The following is a 12,055-nucleotide window of genomic DNA, read 5'->3' on the forward strand; positions in this document are numbered from 1 at the left end:
CATGCAAGCCTTAATGGTGATCAATCATTCAAACTAGCATATTAACTTATAAGCATAATGAATAAGAACAAAAACCATAATTGAAACTTGGAAACTAATCAAACTTGAAACTAAAGAAAAGAATTTACATAATGAAAAGTAAAGTGGAACTAAGAAAAACTTAAGGAGAATTTCAGCACAAAGATCTCATTATAACAATTGAAAACTAGAAAGGAAAACTAAGAGAATTTGAGGGAGAGAAGGGAAGGGAGCTCTAGAGAAGTGTTTGAGAGCTCCCCCCCTTGGGGTGTTTTTACAAGCTTGGGAAACCTCACTATATATAGGCCTAAGGAAGCTGAAAATCTGAATTAAGTATGGCTAATGCATACAACACTTGTTTTATAAAATCTGAAATGGTTGATGCACTTCACTAATGCATACAACACTTCCATTATAAAATCTGAAATGGTTGATGCACTTCACTAATAAATCCCACCAGCAGCCCTAGCTCATCTTCATGTCACCATGACCAAGCTTCCAACCAGAAATAATAGCTCATCCTGAGGTCAGCATGACCAGCAACTTCAAGGGCTTACGAATTGGGCTTCCCTTAAGCAAATTAAGACTTTAAGCACTCAAACTTGAAGTTCAGAATGTCTTCTTTCCAGCCATATATCATTTGGGCCAATCCAAGGTCGGAGGAGGAAGTTAAGGCCAAAACAAATTGCTAACTCATTTTGCGCGCTGATAAAATCCATCCTGAGCATGGTTCTGTGTTTGCTAGGTAACAGACTCCATATTTATCCAATGGGGCTGAATTTTGGATATGTTATAGTATACACCCATTGGAACAACTTTCATGAAGAATGTGGCCTCATCCGAGCTATGTAGGTTGCTGAAACAAAGCTTGCAATATGACCTACGAAACTGGGCTGGCAGGGGACTGTAGCCAAAATTGAGTTTGTCTTTAAGCTCTTCATCCATTCATCCAAATTAGGCCCTAACATGCATGGATTGCATCATTTACTATCCAAAGCCCTCATTATTACCTAAAGCTCAATGAACTGAAAGATAAACACAAAAAGGATTAAAAGCACAAGTTTAACTCAAAAACATAACCAAATCATAAGCTAGAAGGGTACAAAATGATATGTAAATATGCACCGATCAAATACCCCCAAACCTAGATTTTGCTAGTCCTCGAGCAAAACAAAAGGAAAACAAAGATAAAAACAAACAAGAAGTTAACTAGACCACTTTCGTAGGTAACTCGATTGCATTGAGCATATGCAACAAGCCTTTAAACCTCTAGGCATCCCTAGTAGGAGGAGTTGTGTCTCCTGAGGGTTTAACAGATACGATACCCACAAACGTTTTACTGACTCTGTAAAACAAGGTAATTAGAAAACTTAAAAGATTGTTAGTCTTTAAGCAAAATAAAAAACAAAACAAAAAAAAAAAAATTACATTAACAAAAACAAAACAAAACAAAAAAATTACAAAAATAAAAAGAACTCAAAACAATCTTTCCGAACATTTTCTGAAGAGAAATGACTCATGCACATGACTCAAAAGTTTTAACAATAAAAGCTCAATTTTAAACATTATTCACAAAGCGGCAAAGTTCAAAACATAATATGCTCAAAGTGTGGTAGTGTGATAGCCAAATGCAACAAATTCCCCAATCTTAGTTTTCACACAATTTCAAAAATCATACAAAGCACAAGTTCAACTTCAAATCTCACCAAAGTTGTCCTCTCACAAATGAATCACTCGGAAGAGGGCTATAATGCAACACTCAGTTATAAACATGAGATTAGAGTTAAACCATAAAGACTTAACTCGAAATAGAAAGATGAAGAACTTGCATTAAAATGATCTCAAGAAGGATGCCAAACACTTAAAAGTAGAAAAATGAATGCAATTCAACCACATGACATTTAAGATCAATTTAGGTCTTTAACATAGGTTGTAATGGGGCCAAGGGTGTAAGGTGAGTAAGAAATGAAAGGTATGGATAAAACAAAGTCCAAGGAACTCAAAATATAAGAGCATAAAACAATTGTTTACAAGACTTCGAATCATCACAATGAGAATTTATTTTTCTTTTACATGATCAAAACTCCTTATACCTTCATTTACATTGATTCACTCCTTTCCTGAACAACCACCAATTTATTTTGAAGGCCCAAAAATGAAACCCAAAAATGAAATTTCATTCAACCACCACTTAATTACAACTTTTCTCTTTTCTTTCACCAATTGTGTGATTTTTTATTTTTTTTTCTTTTTCGAAATGTAACACCCATTCCCTATGAGTTCCTTAGAAAGGTAAATATTTGTGTTTCGGGCTAAGGCGAGGAAATAAAATTGGTAAATGAAAGAAAAGGTTTACATGTAGGCTTAAAATGGTTAACAATGGAAAATCATGCTTAAGCATGCATAAGGTTAGCTTGAAAGGCACAAACGATCCAAAGAGGGCCTTAATATCATTTCTTAAATGTCATGAAATCGAATTGCAAAAGAATGAATGACTTTTAAGTATTCAACCAAATCAATGAATAATGAGATCAAACAACAACTTTGATGACAAGAAAATAAGAGTATGTGTATAACACTCATGAAATGAAGCACAAGGCTCAAAAGCTCACATTTATGGTTATATAAGTCTAATTTATGCTTGATACAATTCTTTGGGTCATGCAAATCCTTTAATTGGAGAATTATGAAACAAATGGCAAGTGCAAAGAAGGTTTCGAACATATCATGCTAGAACGATGCCAAATTAATCAATTAATTAATTTTATTTTTTTTTTACAATAAAAATTTACAAGGAAAAAAAATAAATAATAAATAAAATTCAATTTTCATTTAAGTCATGCAAACATTTATCACAATCTCATCAAATGTGTTCGGAAAGTGAATAAAATCAAAATCAAAATCAAAATCAAAATTAAAGCAAGACTTAACAAAATAAAATAAAAATAAAAACAAAAATAAAATAAAAAAATTTATTAAATTAAGGAAAAACCAATTTTACATGCTAAACTCCAATACCCCCAAACCTAGAAATGAACATTGTCCTCAATGTTTAAAAATTAGGAACAAGCAATGTCATAACAAGAAATGAAAGGTACTAAAGTAAATATAAACCACAAAAAAAAAAAAAAAAAACACAAAAAACACAACAAAAATAAAAATAATTACAAAAATAAAAATTACAAAACAAACAAACAAATAAACAAAAAAGAAAAAAAATGAAACAGTAAAACACTCGAAACAGAAAGCCCTAAACAGACAAAACAGTAAGCCCTAAACAGACAGTCTTACGCAAACCAAAACCCAAACAATTAAAAGCCCAACCCAAAAGAAAGTTAACCCACCTTGAAACCTAAACAACGGTGAAAACCCGACCCACAATATGCAATTAAGGGGGTTGGGAAACGGGTGCGGCGACATATAGAGATAAGCCGTAAGGGCCGCACAGAACTCAGAACCGCAATGGCTAGGGTTAGCAAAAACTAAGTCTATAAAAGGTAAAAAAAAGAAAGGGTAAAAAACACAAACTCAGAAACACACAAAAGAGAAAAGAAAGAAAGAAGATAAGAAGTGAGAAATCAAATGGCCTCTTCCTACCCCTTTTCGTTGGATCTCAACCTAGCTCCACCGACTCAGACACGAGGCCAAGCAGCGGCACCAGTATGGATGCCCTACTTTGCTTCCGCACGGGGGCCTGTGACAGTAACTGACTCAATACTCTTGGACAACGATGTTGCCATTGGAGTGGCTAGAAATTTAGTGACTCCTAAAGATATACGTGTTCTGGGGACAAGGGATGACAACCGGGTCGTGAGCGATGCCCTAGCACTGAGCGTGCAGAGTACGGCAACAGTCGCAAGTTTGGGTCATCGCCTACTTGCGAAGTCCCATGAGGTAGAGGTGCTGAAAGGTCAGTTGGCGGCGGAGCGAAGTATGGTTGAGGAGTGTCAGACTGCTATAAAAAGCTTGAAAAGGGAGAGGTCAAGGATAGTGGAGGTGAATCGACACCAGCTAGAAGTATTGCGGGACGAGAATAGAAACCTATCAAAGATGGTAGAGTTGTACTCTCGCGACATGCGAAAACAGCTGGAGGACCTAGACCGACCGGGTAAACGCAAACAAGCAGATCGCGAGAGTAGTTACGCTCAAGCTAAGATTGCGATCTTTGGGAGCTCAAGTGATGAGCCCCAAGAAGCTGTGCGTGAAGCCCCGGAAGAGGACAGCCAGAGGGCCAAACTCAAAGCTCCAATGGTCGAGACACCAAGCACCGAGAAGAAATGATTTCCTACTGCATTATTGTTGTTTTTATTTTATTTTGTTGTTTTTGTATTTTCGTTATTTTGTTTCGGAAATAAAAGAGTAAGGTTGCAGAAAGAAAAAGAAAAAGAAAACACACTTCCCAACTAAAATAAAACAAAGACGACAAACGGAAAAGAAAACACATTTCCCTAACTATAATAAACTAAAGATGATAGCCGAAAGGGAAAAGCAAAAACACAAAGCTCTAGAAAATGAAAGTAACGGGCAAAAACATTAAACACCAGAAAACACGGAGGAAAAAAAAAGAAAAGTAAAGTAAAGGTGCTCCCCCTTGAAGCGATTAGGTCGAGCATGCCCGGGAAATCCGAAATGGTGTTGGCTCTCTCTCATCAGCATATGTCTATTTAAACCACACCTCTGCAAGCGGATGATACCCAGCATTTCTTCCTGCAAACTCAAGGAAAAACATCAAAAAATTCAGAAGCAAAACAAATGGCATCCTCATGCACTCACCTTGATGATCTCAACCTTGAGCTCTCACTTGCACCACCGAATGCCCAGACAAGGGCTCCTCCAAACACTGTCTTTCCAAACTCTTCATATCATCACGGCACGGCCTCAAACTTTGCTGAGGCAATACCGAACTTTTCTGAGGCACTGTCGAACAAAGCAGTGCTGCTAGGAGGCATGATTAGCAGCAAGCTCACTCCGACAGATCATCTGCATGTGGCACAGAGGTCTGATAAGGCAGCGGTAGAGGAGTCCCACAATTTAACTGTGCTCCACGCGGTCTCCGCTACCAATTTGGGCATGCGATTACTGGCGAGGACAAGGGAGTGTGCCGCGATGAGCGAGGAAATAGTTTCCTTGAAGGCTATGGTGGCGGACTTGCAGAAGCGGCTCTACTGTGCCAATCAGCACGTGGAAGCACTGCAGAGAAAAAATGAGGACCATGTGGAGCTGCTGCAGATTCTACAAGTGCGAGAAAATAGAGGCAAGCCATGATGATGATGGAGATGAAGAAGATGAAGAAGATGAAGAAGATGATGATGAAGATGATGATGATGTTGTTATTTTGTTTTTTTGTTTTTTTTTTTGTTTTTGTTTTTTTGTTTTTTTTTTTGTTTTTTTTTGTTTTTATGCAATGTTTGAATTGAAATAAAGTTTGTTTTTAACACTCAGAGAAAAAAAAAAAAAAAAAAAAAAACTAACTAACCATACCACGTAAATAAATACATAAACTAACTTAACAAAACAAAAACAAAGACTTAACAGAAAAGAAAACAAAGAAAATAAAAATAAAAATAAAAACTTAATTTAAAAACACACGAATATACAAGCAACTCATGGATGACCAGTTAAGGGCCTCAGAAAACACAGCCAGGGGATCCGGGAAGGTTGGAGGGGTCACCATGGTCCCGCTTAAAACCCAAACTTCTTAGACACCGAAGGTGTCGCCTATAGAACTCCTAGACACTGTATTGACGGAAGTGCTCACTGGAGTTACCATAAGTCAGCTCATATGAAAAATCTTTTTAAAATTTTTAAGATAAGAAACAAAAACAAATTAAGATAAAATGGAACAACAAACCATAAACGAAAATGAACTAAGTACTCTAAACAAATTCAAACAAACAACATAAATTGTTGTACTAAAAGAAACAAACCAATAAACCAAAGAAAAACACAAACAGCACTTTCTATCACCCGTTTATCACCATTTGGACAGATTCGTTTCTATGTTTTTCAGCTTCGACCTCTGTTCAGTTTTTAGGCTATAACTTTCCAACCGTAAGTCCAAATTTTACGTTCTTTATATGGTTGGATTCAGCACAGAAAAACAAAGAACTCAACGCGGACCAAAAGGTAAAAACAATGACGGAAAGAAACATAATTCAAAGAAGAGAAAGGATTGAAATGCTCCCCCTTGAAGCGATTAGGTCGAATGTGATGCACTTGGAGGTCGCGACTTCTCCCATTGCTCCACACTTCCCATTCTTATGATTGAGGTTGCCATCTCTCTCCATTTTTATTAAGCTATCATAAATTGCTAAAACAAACACACAAACTTGAAATGGAATTAAAAGGATTATGAAATAAAAACTAAAATGAAAAGGAAAATCAACACACATCCAATTCCATGCTTCAAAGCAACAAGCACCAATGGGTTGTGTAAGCTGGGACTTAAACCCAGTTCTCTTGCTTGTTGGGCAATTGTCCTTTTCTGTTGGACTACAAACACAACTTGTCCATTAACGTCATTAACTTTAAAACTTGAAATTGTCTAGAAAAACATGAAAATGAAAAATAAAAATAAAACAAGTAGGGAAAAGAAATAGAACCAAACTATGTTGCCAATCCCCGGCAACGGCGCCAAAAACTTGTTGTGTGGATTTCAGCTGCACCAAAATGGATTAAGCTGCATCCTCAACTTGTGATACTCGCAAGTGCACGAGCCGTTCGGTAGTATAGCGTATGTAAGTGCGAGGTCGATCCCACGAGGATTGGTGATTGAATGATCCAATTCATTTTCCCTACACAAAACAGAAATGAAAAAAAAAGCAAGGAAATAAATAAAACAAGGAAGAAAGAAATAACTCAAGCAAATAAGTTCCCAAGTTCAATTAGATTAACGGATTGATTCTAGCTAAAGTATGATTAAGCCATGGTGTGTGGTCATAACCTTGTGTTCCTAATTCCCTAATTTGATCATTTGTTGTCTAACCTAAAATTAAGCATTAGGAACCCATTAAGCATAGAAGAACATTTTAAACAACCAAGCATGTATCTAATCCCTGTTGTCGAATGTCCATACATACTCTTCCTATTCATAGTTCAATTCGAATTAAAGCATGGTGTCTACTCTTAATTCAAACCAAGATAGCTAACATGCAAGCCTTAATGGTGATCAATCATTCAAACTAGCATATTAACTTATAAGCATAATGAATAAGAACAAAAACCATAATTGAAACTTGGAAACTAATCAAACTTGAAACTAAAGAAAAGAATTTACATAATGAAAAGTAAAGTGGAACTAAGAAAAACTTAAGGAGAATTTCAGCACAAAGATCTCATTATAACAATTGAAAACTAGAAAGGAAAACTAAGAGAATTTGAGGGAGAGAAGGGAAGGGAGCTCTAGAGAAGTGTTTGAGAGCTCCCCCCCTTGGGGTGTTTTTACAAGCTTGGGAAACCTCACTATATATAGGCCTAAGGAAGCTGAAAATCTGAATTAAGTATGGCTAATGCATACAACACTTGTTTTATAAAATCTGAAATGGTTGATGCACTTCACTAATGCATACAACACTTCCATTATAAAATCTGAAATGGTTGATGCACTTCACTAATAAATCCCACCAGCAGCCCTAGCTCATCTTCATGTCACCATGACCAAGCTTCCAACCAGAAATAATAGCTCATCCTGAGGTCAGCATGACCAGCAACTTCAAGGGCTTACGAATTGGGCTTCCCTTAAGCAAATTAAGACTTTAAGCACTCAAACTTGAAGTTCAGAATGTCTTCTTTCCAGCCATATATCATTTGGGCCAATCCAAGGTCGGAGGAGGAAGTTAAGGCCAAAACAAATTGCTAACTCATTTTGCGCGCTGATAAAATCCATCCTGAGCATGGTTCTGTGTTTGCTAGGTAACAGACTCCATATTTATCCAATGGGGCTGAATTTTGGATATGTTATAGTATACACCCATTGGAACAACTTTCATGAAGAATGTGGCCTCATCCGAGCTATGTAGGTTGCTGAAACAAAGCTTGCAATATGACCTACGAAACTGGGCTGGCAGGGGACTGTAGCCAAAATTGAGTTTGTCTTTAAGCTCTTCATCCATTCATCCAAATTAGGCCCTAACATGCATGGATTGCATCATTTACTATCCAAAGCCCTCATTATTACCTAAAGCTCAATGAACTGAAAGATAAACACAAAAAGGATTAAAAGCACAAGTTTAACTCAAAAACATAACCAAATCATAAGCTAGAAGGGTACAAAATGATATGTAAATATGCACCGATCATCTACAGCAACATCCCGTCAAGGATGCCCCGGGTTCCGTCATATCCAGACCATATCCAATCCATATCCATTTCCATGTATCCCAGTGTCCATAACCACTGTTTCCAAGTATCATCATCCAAGGGGGAGGTACGTATGATGATGGAGTTCATAATCCTTATATAAATATTATAAAGTAATATTCCCTTCCTTAATCCAATTTTTCCCAAGGCATCGTATTAAGAAAACATCCGAAGGGCCTGGACAAACTCCGACGAGCCTGGGCAAAACAAACTCCGAAGGGCCTGGACAAACTCCGACGGGCCTGGGCAAAACAAATCTTCGAAGGGACTGGGAAAACTCCGATGGGCCTGGGCAAAATAAATCTCCGAAGGGCATGGACAAACTCCGACGAGCCTGGGCAAAATAAATTTCAAACATAAAACCCATAACCGGGGAGGTACCTAAGGTAGTGCTAAAAACACTCAAATTAACATTCTGAGTACCCCACACAAAATCAACAAAGATAGCACTTTCTCAATTATTATATATAAACTCAAGACACTCGAATATGTCAAACCCACATGTATTGCAACTACTTTACAAAAATAAAGAATTCAACTATTAAATATAAACATAATTTAAATAAACTATTAAATTCAAAAGCATAAGATTTCCATCACAAAACCATAAAAATAATCTCATAGACCCACATAAATCAAATGACGGTCAAGACTCGTCCAAAAGGGTCGTTCTAGTACTCCTTGAAGAGTGAAACTACCTTGGAAGACTCACGGTCAACCGAGGGTCAAACTGCCCAAACTTGGTCAACCGGGCCCACAGGACCCACGACCTCCGTTTTACGATCCAAAAGTTCCTATGGGTTCCACAAGGTCTAGGAAATGCGTCCTACAAGTCTGGTTCAGATCGGACGGTCGGATCGCTCGCGATCAGACGATTATCACAAAACACAAACTTTAACTTATTGAATCGGAACATCCGGGGCTCCGATTCACGTTCCGTGAAATCCTACACGATCCTAGGAATACCTAGATCAACATATATTAAATTGGAAATGATCCAACGGTTCTAACATATCGAACCCGGAAATCACACAATATGTAAAATCCGTTCGGGGTTCAACGTTATCCGAATTGGAATCCGAAAGTACCTACGCGCTCGTGACAACCAGGGGATCGCATTTGGACAAAATTCCCTCTGATACAGTGCCCACGCGCCGCCACACGCGCTGGCAGCGCGTGGGTGTCCAAAGCGATATCGCATTGCCAGAAAATCTCAAAATCTCAGGCCAAGACTACTACCCTAGGTAATACACCTAATTTGGAGTCACTTTTGTTCTTGGACATACCCCAAAAAGTCGACGGATGTGGCCAGAATTTCAAATTGAAAATCGGCCGACTTTGAGATCGAAAATCGAACTACAACCTCTCAAACTTTATGGGATCCTATCCAACTAGCAGCTAGATCATGAAAAATAGTCGAAAATCCATACCTCACTCGTCAGATGTGGTGGAGAATTGAGGGAGAATGAGCGACCCAAAGTTTCTGAAATTTCCGGCCGTTTTTCTGCAATTTCCGGCGACTGCCGACGGTGGTGATGGCTGAGATGGGGCAGGGCTGGAAGAGGAACTCACGGCGGTCCTTTTGGGACTGGTACCGCCCCACATGGCGGCCGGACATGACGGCGGTGGCTTGGAGAATCCACCGGTTGTGCAGAAAAAACGAAGGGGGAGGGGGCTGCTCGCGGAGAGAGAGAGAGAGAGAGAGAGAGAGAGAGAGAGAGAGAAATTCTGAGATTTTATTAAAATCCAATTCAATTTATTTACAGTTTTGCCACTGGGGGTATTTTAACCATATCTTTTTCGTTACAACTCCGAATCGAGCCCACCGCAAGTCTACGGACTCGTCTCAGTACGACCTACATAAAAATACCAGCCACTGCCCCAAAATCCTTCCGGATTAAAATGACCATTTTTCCCCTACCCCGAGGGCAAAATTGGAAATTCATATTTAAATAAATTAAATAATTTGGTGGCTAAATAATTTAGGGTCGGGGTGTTACAAAGGAAGGTTGCTTCGAATGTGGTTCTGCCGATCATTGGAAGAGGAGCTGCAAGATTTGGAAAGAGAAGAAAGCTAAGATGGAAGGAAGCTTGTTAAGCTCATAATTTGATACATATACATGCCCAAATTTACTTACTTCTTTTGCTTAGTTTCTTAGATTTCTATGTTATTTGCCTCCCTTTGTGTGTTTTGTAGGCAAATAGAGCAAGAGAGCATAATTCATGCAATTCAAGCATGTTAAGGCCTAATTTGGATGAATGGATGAAGAGCTTAAAAGACAAACTCATTTTGGCTACAGCCCCTTGCCAGTCCAGTTCCGTAGGTCATATTGCAAGCTTTGTTTCAGCAACCTACACAGCTCGGATGAGGCAGCATTCTTCATGAAAGTTGTTCCAATGGGTGTATACTATAACATATCCAAAATTCAACCCCATTGGATAAATATGGAGTCTGTCACCTAGCAAACACAGAACCATACTCAGGATGGATTTTTGTCAGCGAGCAAAATGAGTTAGCAATTTGTTTCGGCCTTAACTTCTTCCTCCGACCTTGGATTGGCCCAAATAACATATGGCTGGAAAGAAGACATTCTGAACTTCAATTTCGAGTGCTTAAAGTCCTAATTTGATTAAGAGAAGCCCAAGTTGTAAGCCCTTGAAGTTGCTGGTCATGCTGACCTCAGCATGTGCTGGTTGGATGCTTGGTCATGGTGAGCTAGGTATGAGCTATCATTTCTGGTTGGAAGCTTGGTCATGGTGACATGAAGATGAGCTAGGGCTACTGGTGGGATCTATTGGTGAAGTGCATCAACCAATTCAAGATTTTCTAATACAAGTGCATCACCCAATTTAGATTTTCTAATACAAGTGCATCAACCATTTCAGATTTTATAAAAAAAGTGTTGTATGCATTAGCCATATTGAATTCAGATTTTCACTTCCCCTAGGCCTATAAATAGGGATGTTCTCTAAGCTTGTAAACACACCCCAAGGGGGGGAGCTCTCAAACACTTCTCTAGAGCTCCCTTCCCTTCTCTCCCTCAAATTCTCTTAGTTTCTCTTTCTAGTTTTCAATTGTTGTAATGAAATCTTTTGTGTTGAAATTTTCCTTAAGTTTTTCTTAGTTCCACTTTACTTTTCATTATGTAAATTCTTTTCTTTAGTCTCAAGTTTGATTAGTTTCCAAGTTTCAATTATGGTTCATGTTCTTATTCATTATGCTTATAAGTTAATATGCTAGTTTGAATGATTGATCACCATTAAGGCTTGCATGTTAGCTATCTTGGTTTGAATTAAGAGTATACACCATGCTTTAATTCGAATTGAACTATGAATAGGAAGAGTATGTATGGACATTCGACAACAGGGATTAGATACATGCTTGGTTGTTTAAATTGTTCTTCTATGCTTAATGGGTTCCTAATGCTTAATTTTAGGTTAGACAACAAATGATCAAATTAGGGAATTAGGAACACAAGGTTATGACCACACACCATGGCTTAATCATACATTAGCTAGAATCAATCCGTTAATCTAATTGAACTTGGGAACTTATCTGCTTGAGTTAGTTATTTTCTTTCTTCCTTGTTTTATTTATTTCCTTTCTTTTTCATTTCTGTTTTGTGTAGGAAAAATGAATTGGATCATTCAATCACCAATCCTCGTGGGATCGACCTCG

The sequence above is a fragment of the Prunus avium genome, chromosome 2 (assembly GCF_965620075.1).
Source record: "Prunus avium chromosome 2, drPruAviu1.hap1.1, whole genome shotgun sequence".
Taxonomy (NCBI): Eukaryota; Viridiplantae; Streptophyta; class Magnoliopsida; order Rosales; family Rosaceae; genus Prunus; species Prunus avium.